This window comes from Lissotriton helveticus, chromosome 5_1, assembly GCF_964261635.1.
Source record: "Lissotriton helveticus chromosome 5_1, aLisHel1.1, whole genome shotgun sequence".
Lineage (NCBI taxonomy): Eukaryota > Metazoa > Chordata > Amphibia > Caudata > Salamandridae > Lissotriton > Lissotriton helveticus.
In genome coordinates, this window is record NC_136065.1 from 383976687 (window position 1) to 383991299 (window position 14613).

The window sequence follows — 14613 nt, forward strand, 5'->3', positions numbered from 1 at the left end:
TTAGAGAGACACGGGCCACTACCATCACTTACAGGCATGACCACCATATTAGCAGCATTATACTAACTGGTATTGCTGGCACATTCACCACAAACGTATCATACTGAAGTAAAATGATCACTGTCAGATTTAATGTCACAAGAGATGTACATAAATAACAATTTTTAGACGGAATGCTGAACAATGTCAAACATTCAACCCCAGTACTGAGATCTGGGCCTAAATCCATTGTTCTTTTGCACACCATGCCCTTCCAGTTTAGACCCAGCCATGTGCAAATCTGTCAATCATCTGTTCTTTAAGCATTTGTCAACCTAAGTGGGAAGGGTATGCCCAGACATGGGTCCCATGCTCACTGCACCACTGGATTCAAGCTAGCTTGGCTGATGAGGGGTGATACCCGAAACCAGTCCCAGGATGCTTGTTTCCGGTCCAGGGAGGACCTGGCTTGGTGGTTCGGGCTCGACTGTTCCCATGAGGAGCAGGGTCAAGACTGATTTGCATATGGCCATGTCTGAACTGGGGTGGCGTGGAGGGCAAAAAAAGATGGATTAAACCCAGATATGTTGTCTGGGGGAGAGGGGGGCGGGGGGGGGGTTAAATGTTTGCATTGTTCATCATTACATGCAACACTCAGGGACTCATTTACAAGCCCCTTGCCACAAGCGACAAATTATCGAGGTACATAAAATTTTTCTCCACCCATGTTGGCTTTAGAAGATATACGCCCATCAGTTTTGGTGGATCCAGTGCAGCTTAAGTATTAAAGATTTGCATTTGGAACAAGCATTGGAAATGCAATAGGTCTCGCAGCATTAGAGTTAGTGCTTTTAGAATTGTTTATGGGTTTTTTTGTAAATCTTTAGCATTTTTGTTTCCTGTAGCCAATGCTAAAGAATTAAAAAAAAAAGCCATAAACATTTCTAAAAGCTCTAACTCAAATGCTCCGAGACCTATTGCACTGTGTGAGGGTGAGGGGTTGAGGGTGAGGGTGAGTGAGGGTGAGGGTGAGTGAGGGTGAGTGAGGGTGAGTGAGGGTGAGTGAGGGTGAGGGTGAGTGAGGGTGAGGGTGGGTGAGGGTGAGTGAGGGTGAGGTATTGAGGGTGAGTGAGGGTAGAGGGTGAGTGAGGGTGAGTGAGGGTGAGGGTGAGTGAGGGTGAGGGTGAGGGTGAGTGAGGGTGAGGGTGGGTGAGGGTGAGTGAGGGATTGAGGGTGAGTGAGGGTGAGTGAGGGTGAGGGTGAGTGAGGGTGAGGGTGGGTGAGGGTGAGTGAGGGTGAGGTATTGAGGGTGAGTGGGGGTAGAGGGTGAGTGAGGGTGAGGGTGAGTGAGGGTGAGGGTGAGTGAGGGTGAGGGTGAGTGAGGGTGGGTGAGGGTGAGTGAGGGTAGAGGGTGAGTGAGGGTGAGAGTGAGGGTGAGTGAGGGTGAGGGTGAGTGAGGGTGAGGGTGAGGGTGGGTGAGGGTGAGTGAGGGATTGAGGGTGAGTGAGGGTAGAGGGTGAGAGAGGGTGAGGGTGAGTGAGCTATTGAGGGTGAGTGAGGGTAGAGGGTGAGAGAGGGTGAGGGTGAGTGAGTGTGAGGTGATCTTCTAGGTATGTATGTGCAAAGACTCAAAGACCTACGCATCATTTGTGCCTGCCATGCCAGTAATCTTGTAGTCCACACCTTGCCTTCTGCCGCCACATTGCTTGTTGGAGTTCATGTTTTAATGAGGAATTGTTTCTAGTACAGTGTGGGTGAGTGGGGTGAACAACAAGCTAATTTTACAGCTACAGTTTCTGCACTAACATAGCTTTTCTGCTTTTGTAGTGCAACTCTCCAAAATAGCGAGTGCATCGCAAACTCAATTTTGCTGCAAAACTACAGTGCTGTAACAATTAACGTCTGTTCTTTGTTGTGAAAACACACTTCTGTGCTCCAGTCAGTATTTTTGTGTGTCAAATGACTCAATATCTTTCAGAAGTGAAAGGTGGGGGGGCTTCCGAACGTCATTTTAAAACTCAGTTTGGGCCGGGTCTACACTATACTAGTCTGCCAACTTGAACTCACATTAAGCAGGACGCTTCCAAACTCACTACATGTGGCGTCATACAAAGTAAATAACTGCATTTGGTCCTGTGGGGGGTAGGGGCAGTCTACAACAGCCTGCGTAACCTTTTTTTTCCAAATTAAATTCCACGTGACCACGCCCCGGCACACGCACCGCAAGAGTCATTTCCGCCAGAGTTCAGCACGACGTGGAGGCGGGCACTGTTCTTGGAGCAGCAGCAGTATTTAGCAGACCTCTTATAAAGGCAGTGCCACCAGTAAAGTAAACCTGTGAGTAAAAATGAAAAACCAAACCATTCTACGCAATTGTATATTAGCGTTATTTTCTCCTCAAGCGAAAGGATCGGAGACACGACAGTCTAAGAGCATTTGTCGTGTGCTAGTGCACTGCAGTCCTGCTGGCCATTTAATTCCATGGAGCCAGGCGGCTGCATCGCTGTCGTGGGGCTCTGTGGACCAGCTCGCCCTTTTCGACCAGCTCGGCTGAGCTGACGGTGGTGCGGTTCTGTATGGGATGTCGGACATTGGAGCATTTTGTGCAGACTCGTCCCAGTCTGGAGCAGCCGCCTTCTCTTTTGTCAGTGTGCTCTGGCCTTTGCTGGTTGACTTATGACGGGTGGATTTGATAGCCTGGTGATGGCACATGCGTGTTGTTCGGGTTTACGTTCAGAGTTGTGTGTTGGCGGCTGCTGTTTGTACGAGGTAATTGCCATTGTGGTGCTCCGTTGGGGGTCACAGCATTCCTTTTGGTGGTGCGTGCTGGGGGGCGGGTGTTTGCTCTGCCATTTCGAGTGAAGTGATGCATTGATTGTCAGCATTGGGGCGCTTGAGCTCGGCGAGGCTCACGTGTACTGTGCCGCAATTGTATATTAGCGTTATTTTCTCCTCAAGCGAAAGGATCGGAGACACGGCAGGTAAAATAAACAACAAGAAATGCCAGTAACAGACGGAAAAACAGCGATGTAACTGTAAGCATCAGTGCGTTCAAAAGCAGAAAGATAAAAGCGCAGTTACAAATGGTCATATACGTATCTTCAAATACACACGCATACCTACACAATATTTTGTTCCGTCCAAAAAACAACATAAACGTGATATTGCAGAGGGGCTACTTTTATCAGACGCACTCGTATTACACAAAAATCGCGCTACGAGGTAACTTCGAGCGCTGTGAGGTAACCAGATGGGCGGGAGTAAAGACAACATGGAAAATGCGAGGGGTAGAGGGGTACTGGGGTAAAAACACAAACAGGAGGGTGCGGGAAGAAATTGAACGGGGACAACGGGCGGTGGGGGTCTGGAAAGGCAACACAAACTACCAAGGGGAGAGGGCCGTAGCAAAGTGAACACGGATAACGGGAAGGAGCAAAGAAAACGGGGACAGATAGCGCAACTGGAAAGTTACAATGCAAGCTGAGGCATGATGCAATTTAGCTGTGACCTGGAAGCATTTTAAAGGTCTTAAAAGTGCAAGCAGCAGCTCTAAAATACAAGACGGAGGGAAGAGAGGGGAGGGGGGAGGAGAAATGCGACACGGCGGGAAGGGGAGGGGGCGGAGCGGGTACAATAAACAAGACGGAGGGAAGAGAGGGAAGGGGGGAGGAGAAGTGCGACAGGGGAAATGCGAGACGGCGGGAAGGGGAGGGGGCGGAGCGGGTACAATAAACAAGACGGAGGGAAGAGAGGGGAGGGGGGAGGAGAAGTGCGACAGGGGAAATGCGAGACGGCGGGAAGGGGAGGGGGCGGAGCGGGTAAACAAAGACGGACGTGCACGCGCTTTTAAGCTCAATGCGCATGCGCATTGAGCTTAAAAGTCACGGGCACTGCAAGGAATCGCCACGATTCCTTGCAGTGTGGATAAAGAGCGGATAAGTCCCAATACTCTCGCCTTGCTCGATGCGCATGCGCATCGACAGGCGAGACCTAAAAACACAAGACTGCACAGTTTTTAATAAATGTGATGAATTGTGATGGCGTAGTCAACAGGGAAAAAAAATGCACAAAAAAAACTGATCTGCAAGCGGAGAATGGCCAGAGAGAATTACCTTAACACAGGGGCTGGTGTGCTGCTGTGAGAAAGGCCTTCAGGTAGTAACATGAAAAACAATTTGACTCACAAATGTGTGTGGTCAAATTAAGTCAAGGGACCATGACACTTAAACAAAATTAGAGCATTACCACATGAAATATAGTGCACATGAAAAATGTTGATGGTTCTTTTGCTGTTCACAATGAAGAGAATATGGAGTCATTTGATCTATAAATGAATAGGTTTTGTTTCCTGGGAGTCTTCAATATAGTCAGGATGAATAATTTCTGGGAGCTAAGGGGCTTTAGGGCAGGACTGTCATCCCTCCTGAATTGAGATAATGATAAGCTTTGCAGGGCTGCTGTTAAAAGCCAGGATTGAGGTACACTGCGGATCCCAGCAATGGAACAGCATGTGTATCTGAATGTCAAGAGTAAACATTTATCAATAGTAACGTTTAATTAAACTCCAAATTGATTATCAGGGGTCTAGTTAGAGCTAAATAAAACTCTCAAATAATTGAATAAAAAGGAGAACAGTAACTTTGTATGAGATTTCTTCAGATTCATAACCCTGGCATCATTTGTTCAAGTGCATGTGATGGAAATGTGCAATCACCTTCTCCTTCTAGGCCCCATATTTCTTGTTATAGAATTCGCAGTGCCCATGTTGTGACCTACGTAGGTCTGTGTCAGAGAACGGGCAGAGTGTAAATCGAAGCTGCATTGGACCAGGGGTAAAAAGTGCCAAGTTAGAAAGCTTTACTTTTAAAATTGTCAGTGGTTCACTTTCCAGGGTGATGGTCAATTAACAACAAGCACTAATGTAATTATTTTAAATGCAATCTTATTTTCCAGTTACCATCTTACTAAATAAAGATTGCAACCTATCTAATTAACCATCAATTCATCCATCTATTCACGCTCTCTCCCCTCATCCACCAACTCATTTATCCACATGTCCAATCATACAGCAGCTTACCCGACTACTCATCTAACCACCCATTTACTCACTGATCCAACTAGCCACCCCATCCATCTAATCACCTATCCACCTACTCATCCACCTCCAATCTGTTATCCACCTAATTACCCACAATAAAACTAAGAGAACAAATTGACTAGGATTGATTGTCTAAACGTGTGGATTTGTGAGACCTGAAATGTCATTCCTTACTAAAAATCTAAATGAAAAGAAATGGCAGGGAATAGTTGGGGGTCGGTGGGATACCATAGCAAGCAAACATGAAAGAGCAAGGTACTTTGGGATCTAAAGAAAAGTACAGGTGGCAACAAACATGCACACTTCCAACAAACACCTTGCACGCATCAAACATGGCACAGAGGCACCATACTTTTAGCAGGGCCACTTAAAATTATGCGATTCTGAGTCTTCTGCGTTTTCCATATAGCTAAGTATTGGCAGCATGTGCCACATAATCCATCATCTGCTGCATAATAATCTGCTGTTTTTAACAAAAAAATGTGTTTCTAGCTCAGACGGATCAAAAGTTGCTAAAAACATGGCGTGTTTTTCCTGTGCAGTGAAAGGTTCCTTATAAAGGTTAACTGGTCATCATTCAGTTGCTTATTGATATATTTGAGAGTTAAACTGGTTATAGTGTTTTCCCAGACCGTGACCCCGTATGTAAAAAACCAAAAAAGTCAAAATAATGATTCATAGCACAAAATGTGCCTCATTGCGCCGTATAATTTGTCTTTTTTTGCTGCATAGTTTAGTGAAGCCTGCCACATTATTTGGTCCTCCTCTGCAGCATAATACCAGTAGCCAGGAATATTGGCTATTGCAGTGCTCACAACTGCACTTGCATCCAACAGAACACATTGGACAGATCCCCTAACACACATCCAAACGGGTCCAGATATGTCATGTATTTTGGCTATTAAGCTATCCAACTGCACTCACCATCCACCCAATGATACTTAGTAGACAGCACATTTCCGACCACACTTATGATTTTCCATTTTCTAAGAGAACAGGCTATACAGTCCCATGTAAAATCCTCAGGTGTACACCATAGCACCAGAGCCACATAGTTGGCAAAATTCTGCAACCTCAACATATCTTCTCATACATCACACCAACATGTGTCGCTCACCAATTCATATAGTTAGCTTAACCACATCATGCCTAGATTAAGCTAATGACTTACAATTCACCTACTCGTTAAAGATTTGCCTACTTATCTATCTCACTCATTCATCCACCTATTCCTCGATTCATCCACCTACTCAGGTGCCAGTTCACTAATTTGCCCACCTATTCATCCACCTACACACACAATAATCTACATAATCATACAGTCATCAATTTACACAAACTAAGCATGTGTGGGGTTCAATGAAAGGTTGCATCACATTTCAGTGCCAATATTTGGTGTGAAGAGAACCCCAGGACACCTTCCTTCCCCATTACCCCTGCTCTAGTGACTCAACTAAATTTCTATAGCTGATTTCCAAAACTCGAATCGGTTCTCTAGAGGACTGTTCTGTGTCTGCGAGAGAAGCTTGCACTGCTGATGTCTGTGCTGTAACTGTTCTATGTACCTGAGAGATGCTTGCAATGTTGCTGTCTGTGCTGTAACTGTTCTGTGTGGGAGAAGCTTGCTCTACTTCTGTCTGTGCTGCACCTGTTCTGTGTACACAAGGGAAGATTGTACTGCTACTGTTTGTGCTGTAACTGCTCTGGGTACCTGAGAGAAGCTTGCACTACTTTGGTCGGGGTGAATTCACAGCAGGCTACTGCAAAGGCCCTGAGACAGTGGCAATTGCCCAAAAGCATGTGATGCCTGAAGGCAGTAACGTAGCAGAGACAGTGTCATGGGCCCTAGTGCAAGGAAGAAAATGGGTCCCCTGGCTGCTGTGCAAATTATAAAATACAGCAATAATCAGGGTTCAGTAGGCCCCTCGGACTTTCTGGACCCTAATACACTGCACCTGCTGCACCAATGGAAGGCCCTGTAGAGCCCCTGCAATCTGGCAGTGCCAGAAGGACTGGTCTTTAGTGTGCCCGCCATTTTCTTGGCTGTTTTAACACCTGGTGGGTCCATTTTTATTGTTGATCTCCCTGATATTACCTCAAAACTGCTTGTCACAAGCACAAATACATGCAGTCCCTCATACAGTGCTTAACATCTGTAAGCATGTCTTTACAAATCCAAAACTACCCTGATTTCCAAATGAGTTATCTGATTTGCTAGTGAAAGCTACTTTTATATCAGTGCCTGTGTCTAGTTTGTGTCACAGCCCGACCTTGATATTGTGTCACCCTAAATAGCCCTTGCTGGATCTGGGCCCAGCATTTAAAGCAGCTAGATGCCACAACATAACGGGAGGGGGGGACCACACACACTCCTTTATACGTTAGAATACACAAACAATATTTGCAAAAGGGTATTCTTGTCATGAGACGGACTTTTAGTTAGTCCTGGGTAGGTAGAGCCTGGGCAGCACATGGGCTGCTCTGCAAGGCATGCAGATTTAAGGTATGGACGTGAAGCTCCGCCCACTCTCTGCCCAGTTTTTTCATTGGCTTGTGTCATTGTCCATTGAAAACTGTGGCTTTTCATTAGTCAATAGCCTCAGTAGTCCCTCCTTGGTACCACCGTTTCCCATTTTGTAACCTCCCATGAGGACACATCCCTGTTACGTGTGTTGTTGCTCTGTAGGTTTTAATTACAGTCTCTGAGCTCTATTTTCTCAAAGAGCTTTGTTCTGCCTGCTCTTGCCAGCAGGAAAAGGCATGACACACTCTCTCCTAATGCATTTGCAATTCAATAGGTCTCGCATTTGCGAGAGTTCAGGCTATTGACATTGTAAATGACAATCCCTTTATTTATGTTTTTTTTTTAAAACGCATAAACAAAAGGCATTGTCATTTACAATGCCAAGAGCTCAAACTCTCGTAAATGCGAGACCTACTGTATTGAAAATGCTTGTTTCGCATCTATTAGAACCAAGAATGATGGTCAGGGTATAAGAAGGCCAGGTCCCTCTAGGTTTCAAACCCAGCAGTAATTAAAAACAGGCCCTGAAACATGCCTCTATTGGGTTCTTAATAATGCCTTTGACTGTGATATTATTGATGTCAGTGATGTAGTTCATGTTTACATTTCACGTTTACTTAATCTCGCCTTCCCTAAGACTGTTTGCTTTTTCCAGGATGTTGTTTTTCCCTTGTCTTTTTTGTATAGCATATTATTATTGAATCAAGCGTACAGTGTACTGAGAGAAGTGAGTTCAGGAAGTGAACCATGACTGAGAGCTCTGGAGTTCAGGTCTTAAGACAGTACGCGTTTCTCACTGTGCCTACCAGTGAGTCATAAAGAGGTTCAGAATGGATGCTCATCCGATCATTGGCCTCTCTGCAGAGCACACAGAGCAACGGTCAGGTATGCTAATTGTGATTCTATGCAAAAGTGTGTGATGGAGGTACACAGCCTTTGAATATTGGCAGAATTAAAGTGAAACAAAATGCAGTGCTTGCAGATGTGTTTATGCTGTGTGTGCAGGGGGTGGTGAAGTAAAGGTGATGCAAGGAAGTACATGCAACAGAGTAAAATGAGGGTGCTGAAGAGGAAAGAGCTGAGGTGTGAGCTGTGTAGATGGAAGGTTTCAGAAAGATGTGGGGAGAAAACGGGCAGAAATGTCTGATAGACAGGCGGCTGTGGAAAGGGTGAGAAGGGTTAGAAAGGAAGTGGTTGTGACACCCCAAAGATCTTGTCCACAGACCTTAGGAATGTTTAATTCGCAGTCTAATATTTTCAGAATTGAAAAATTTTCAATTCCAATTAATCACAACAAAATAGCTGTTACTCGTGTTTCTGATACTGCTAACACGTACTGTCAAAGCAAATAGGTTTGGCTTCTCTTATGTGTGTGTCCCTTTTTTTTTTTAAAAGAGTTCTATATAGTGCGAACTAGACCCGAGGCATGGCGTATCAGAGCGCTTTACATGAGCACCAGTTTCGTTACAGATGGACACATTCATTTTTGTTAGGCACGGGGAAATTAAATGATTTGCCCGGAATCACAGGATTGTAGCTTTGTTGTCGAGACTCGAACCCGGTTCCCGAGGACTGAGGTCGACGGCTCTAGCCGTACGGCGACATCCTCTCCCTCTTACTTGTGATATACCTAGATACATTAACAACCAGCATTTGCAATGCAATTGGTCTCGCATTTACGAGAGTTTGAGTTATTGGCTTTATAAATGACAATGCCTTTTATTTATGTGTTGTTTTGAAAACGGATAAATAAAAGGCATTGTCATTTACAATGCCAATAGGTTAAACTCTCGCAAATGCATTTGGTCCCCATGCTATAAAGATTACTTTTAAAGCCTTAGGAGAGAGCGTGCCCTGCCTGCAACAGCTGGCAGAATAAAGCTATTTGAGAAAATAGTGCTCGGAGGCTGTAATTAAAGCCTATCGAGTAACAACACACATAACAGGGGCTGTCCTCATGGGAGTTTACAAAATGAGACAAGGCGGTTCTAAGGAGGGACTACTAACCCTATTGACCATTGAAAAGCCACAGTTTACAGTGGACAATGACACAAGCCAATTAAAAATATGGGCGGAGCTTCAAGTCCATACCTGAATACAGCATGCCTCGTAGAGCAGCGCATGCGCTGCCAAGGCTCAACCTAAAAATCTCTTGGAGAGTCACCAAAATACTAATTGGGTGATACCCTATGGAAAGCATGGAATTGTAATGTATATATGTTGTAAGCCACGCCCTTAATTAGATAGGCCACACCTTTTGAAAAGGGCTTCGTTGTAAGCCACGCCCACTAAAGAGGCCCGCACCCATCACACACACTTTTTTCATCCCACTTAAAGGCCAAGTGATGGCATTGGTAGGGTCTCCTTAGAATAGGACTGTTGAAGCGCCATTTCCCAGCGAAAAACAAGACTGGATGAAAGTCACCCTCTGACATGGGGTTGTTTGGGTCAAAGGGGGAAACTGACATGCCTCAAGCAAACCTGCATGCATTTCTAAACCAAAAAAAAGGCTTTAAAGATCTAACTTCGGAGCAAAATAACCCGACTTGTTCCTGAACAGAAATTCAGCGGATCAAATATGGCTCGTAATGATGTATTGTTTGACTGCAGGCAAACGTTGTTAAAGGCTTGCCCAGAATGACTTTTTTTCTGTTTTCACTCACTACATCATCATAAGATTACATTTGGGAAATGTTTATGACAGAGGAGTAAAAAATATCACACACGTAAAGCAAAAATCAAAAATGATGAGTATTTCTGAACATTGAAATCCCTTAGGAGTAAAGCAGGAAAGCAGAAAAGGTTAATTGCAATGTGAAAAGAGGGAAATCACAATCCAGATATACTGAGGTAGGAAAACATGAGAAAAATACCGAACAAACAACCTGACGAGAAACATGAGATAAAAAAAACAACTAAAAGTAGCCTTCCCGGGCAAATGTAGGCGAACAAGAACCGCTAGTTGGAGAGAATCAGTATATTATAACTGCAGGTTAAACACAGGTTGAGTGTAAAAAAAAAGTAAAAAAACACTAAATATGTACGTTCTGGAGAAAATCAACGGAAGAATAATGAACAGAAGAAACCAAAACACACTGCTAATGAGAAATCAAGATGTAAAAAAAAGAAAAATGATAAACTTTTCAGTTGAGATCTTAAGGGGAAACCCCCTCCCTCATCAACCCCCCCCCCCCCCCAAATAAAAAAATTAACAAAGACACTCTAAACAAGAAAATCCGGATTTGAAATAATTAAAAAATGGCACATTATGGGTAAAGATAATGGTAAAATAACGACGAGAATACCAAAAATGGAACAAGTATACTCCTGAAGAAAACCATTTTAAAAATTCAAGGAAAGAATAGAAATGTCTAATTAAGCATAATTCCAGAAGAGTAATTAGGAAAGGAAAACGACCGTCCCCTCCCCCGCCACACACACAGACACAGAAAAAAATCCACAGAGAGTCACACTAACTCTTGATTAAACAATATCGGGCACTTTGAATAAGGAGTAAATCGTAAATAAAAAAGTCAGGGGAGTTAACATAAAAACGTGTGTATTGCCAAAAGCGAATTTGGAGTCATTGACAAAACGGACACTAATTTAAAGGGACACACAATGGAAATAAAACTGGAGAGAAACAAATGTGACATGCCTTGTTGTGGTAGGATTGGGAATGCCAGAGGAAATGTGTTCTTTAATCGCGAGATAAGGCTCAAAGGAAGAAAATGCGATTTGCCAACTGTGCCCTCAAAAACTTTAAACCCATTCTCCCCGGCTCACCTCATTAGCAGTTTAAACACATCACCTGGCTCCGATGTGCGCTACCCGTCTAGTCAAGCTATGGTTTAAACTTTAAAGCACTCCGGAGAACTGGTTATAAACCCCAAGACAGCTGCACACATCAGAGGCCACTGCTGGTTTAACCACGCCCCCGTGCGGTAAGCATGAAAGATGCAAGTACAACATGTAAAACAATATTTGAATTGTGAACGCACACTGTCCGCGAGGCTATGCCGCTGAGCGCACACGAGGTACAGGATAATGCTGCTGGGCACACACGGGACAGCGCTGCTGAGGGCCCACAAGATATGGAGCAGTGCTGCTGAGAAACCGCAGGGTGTGGGGCAATGCTGCTGAGAACACAGAGGGTACGGGCAGTGCTGCTGAGAACTCACAGTGCTGCTGAGAACACAGAGGGTACGGGCAGTGCTGCTGAGAACACAGAAGGTACGGGCAGTGCTGCTGAGAACTCAGAGGGTATGGCGGGGCAGTGCTGCTGAGAACTCACAGTGCTGCTGAGAACACAGAGGGTATGGGCAGAGCTGCTGAAAACGCACAGCCAGGGCTGTGGTGCTGAACACACATAAATAAGCAGTGCTGCTGTGCACAGTGGCGTAACGAAACTTGACCCCCCCCCCCCCCCCTCCGTAAGTTACATGGAGGGGGGCCCCCAAGCTCCAGACCCATTCAAGCCCGTGCTCAGTTCTCAGTGCCAGAGGGCCCCCTGGAGCTTCCGCCCCCTCCCCCCCCCCCTCCCGCACCACGAGAGCTGCGGGGCTATCGTTACGCCACTGGCTGAGCACACACGACATACCGCGCAATGCTACCAAGCACACACGGGACCCTGAGCGGTGCAGCGGAGCACACACGGGCGGTGGTACTGAGCGCATCCAGGGGCGCCCCGGGCAGCCGTGCTGAGCACAAACAACGAGAGCAATATAGAGGGCAAGGCAGGCACAAATGAGACGCAGAAGGAGAAAGCACGCAATGACACAAATGGAGAAAGCAGGGATGAAAAACAAGAGAGGTGACCGGAAGTGTAGAGCGGTAAAAGAAGGATACACCCCGTGGAATGATAAAACCGCAGCCTTGGTGTTCATCACCCCAGGCATTCGGCTGTAGAGGCACTCATAGACAACGAGCAGTGCTTCCAAGCACACACAGGGCAGAGCTGTTCAAAACACGCAGGGCAACGAGCAGTACTGCTAGGCATGCAGTGGGCAATGGGCAAAGGGCAGTGTTTGAACACACACGGGGCAGTGCTGACGAGCACTCACGGGACAGGGCATGGCACACCTCTCTGGCCTCCAAGAGGAACAAGAGGGTTGTTTGTTGGACCCCCACTTGCGATAGTCAGAGTATGTGTGAGCAGCCACCACCTTGCATGTATACAACCCCCACCCCACACTCGCGCTCCCGATCCCTAAAGCCAGCATGCCAACCCACCCGCGTGAGGTTAGAGACCAACCGGAAACGTAGATAGTTAGAAAGTGCAATGACTGAACGATGCCAGATGTGAAGGAGGTACCCCCCATGTAACGCTTCCAGTGCTGTTTCCGTGAGTTCCCCTCCACTCCTATGGTATTTCCTCGGCTGCTCAATCATATGATTCCCTCCAGTGTTCCTGTGAGATTCCCTATGCTGTTTCTGTGAGTCTCGCTGCGGTCCTGTGGGGTTCCCTCTACTTCTCCTACAATTCTCTAGTGTTCCTGTGAGCTTCCCTAGCCTATGTCTGTGAGTTCCCCTGTGCTCCTGTGGGGTTCCCTCTGTTGCTCCTACGATTCCCTCCAGTGTTTCTGTGAGTTTCCCTATGCTGCTTCTGTGAGTCCCCCTGCGCTCTTGTGGGGTTCCCTTTGCTGCTCTTGTGAATCTCTCCAATGTGCCTGTGAGTTTCCCTATGCTGGTTCTGTGAGTCCCTCTGCTCGCCTATGGGGTTCCCTCTGCTGCTCCTACGAATTCTTCATTGTGCCTGTGAGTTTCCCTGTGCTCCCGTAGTGTGTTCCCCTGCTGCTACTATGATTCCCTCCAGTGTTCCTGCGAGTTTCCCTATGCTGGTTCTGTGAGTCCCCCTGCGCTCCTATTGGGGTTCCCTCTGCTGCTCCTACGAATTCTTCATTGTGCCTGTGAGTTTCCCTGTGCTCCCGTGGTGTGTTCCCCTGCTGCTACTACGATTCCCTCCAGTGTTCCTGCGAGTTTCTCTACTGCCGTGAGTGCTCTGAAGCTCCTCCTGTGCACTCCTCTATGCTGCTCCTTTCATCCCCCCTTGCTGGTCCTATACGTTCCGCCATGCTGGCCCTGTGAATTATCCTAGGATGACCCTGTGAGTTTCCATGTGATGTCCCCGTGAGTTCCCCTGCGCTCCTGTGAGTTCCCCATAGCAGTTCCCTGAGCTTCCCAGGGCTGCTTCTGGATCTTTTCTTATGCTGCTCCAGTGAATTCCCCTGTGCTGCTCCTGTGGGGTTCCCTCGCTGCTCCTGTGAGCTCTCTTGCCCTCGGATCCCGAGTTGTGTCCCTGCTGGTCCTGTGAGCTCCCACGCGACGCGAGCCTCCCCGTTGCAATTAGTTCCTCCATCCATCCCGGTGCCCCTCTCCCCTGTGTACCTCGTGGTGCCCTGCGGCGCCTTACCTCTCCTGTCCGTCCCCTCTGGCTCCCGTGTGTCCACGCGCCGGGCTGTGATCTCCCTCCTCACTCCTGTGCGTGCGCGAGGTCTCCAGTCCCCCTCCTGTGATAGGTCCTCCCCTGGTGCTGCTCCGGGTTCACTTGAATTTCCCTGTTCGGCACTTGTAAGTTCTCTCCTCCTGCCTTTTCCTGTGAGTTCCCTCCCCCACCCCCAGTGCAGCAGACTCCAATCAAAGCAACTTGGAGGGGGGTTAGCGGGACCCCTCCCACCCCCTCACAGAGGATAAAATCCCGCCTTCTCACGAGCCGCAGACCCTTACCACCCCTTCAAGGCATGGCTGCCAAGTTCACGCAGAGAACTCCAGTCCCTGCTTGAGAACCACCCGCCCCCGATGCGGATTTTGGTCAATAATAGCCATGAAGTAGATTTAATTAAATGCAATCTAGTTGCAAAAACATTAAAATAGCACTGTCCTAAAAAAATCACCCATTGGATTGCGAGCACAGAAGGTGTCCCACACCATCACCCTCCTTCCTGAAGGAAGCCTTTAGTTCTGGATAGTTCAAATACTTTGAACCATCTTTAGAAAAAGAACAACTCTGGTA

General features: G+C 46.8%; 1 protein-coding gene across 2 annotated transcripts in view; it reads right to left on the reverse strand.

Annotated features, from left to right (window-relative positions):
• Window positions 1–14159, reverse strand: part of LOC144754586 (alkaline phosphatase, tissue-nonspecific isozyme-like) — a 323201-nt gene extending 309042 nt beyond the window's left edge. The window contains exon 1 of one of the 2 annotated variants that reach the window (XM_078642556.1): window positions 14014–14159. The gene's annotated coding sequence lies outside the window, so the exon portion shown is untranslated. Of the gene's footprint in view, window positions 1–11387; window positions 11463–14013 lie in introns of those variants that run through there. The other variant, XM_078642554.1, reaches the window with a different exon arrangement.
• Between the last annotated feature and the right edge of the window lie 454 nt (window positions 14160–14613).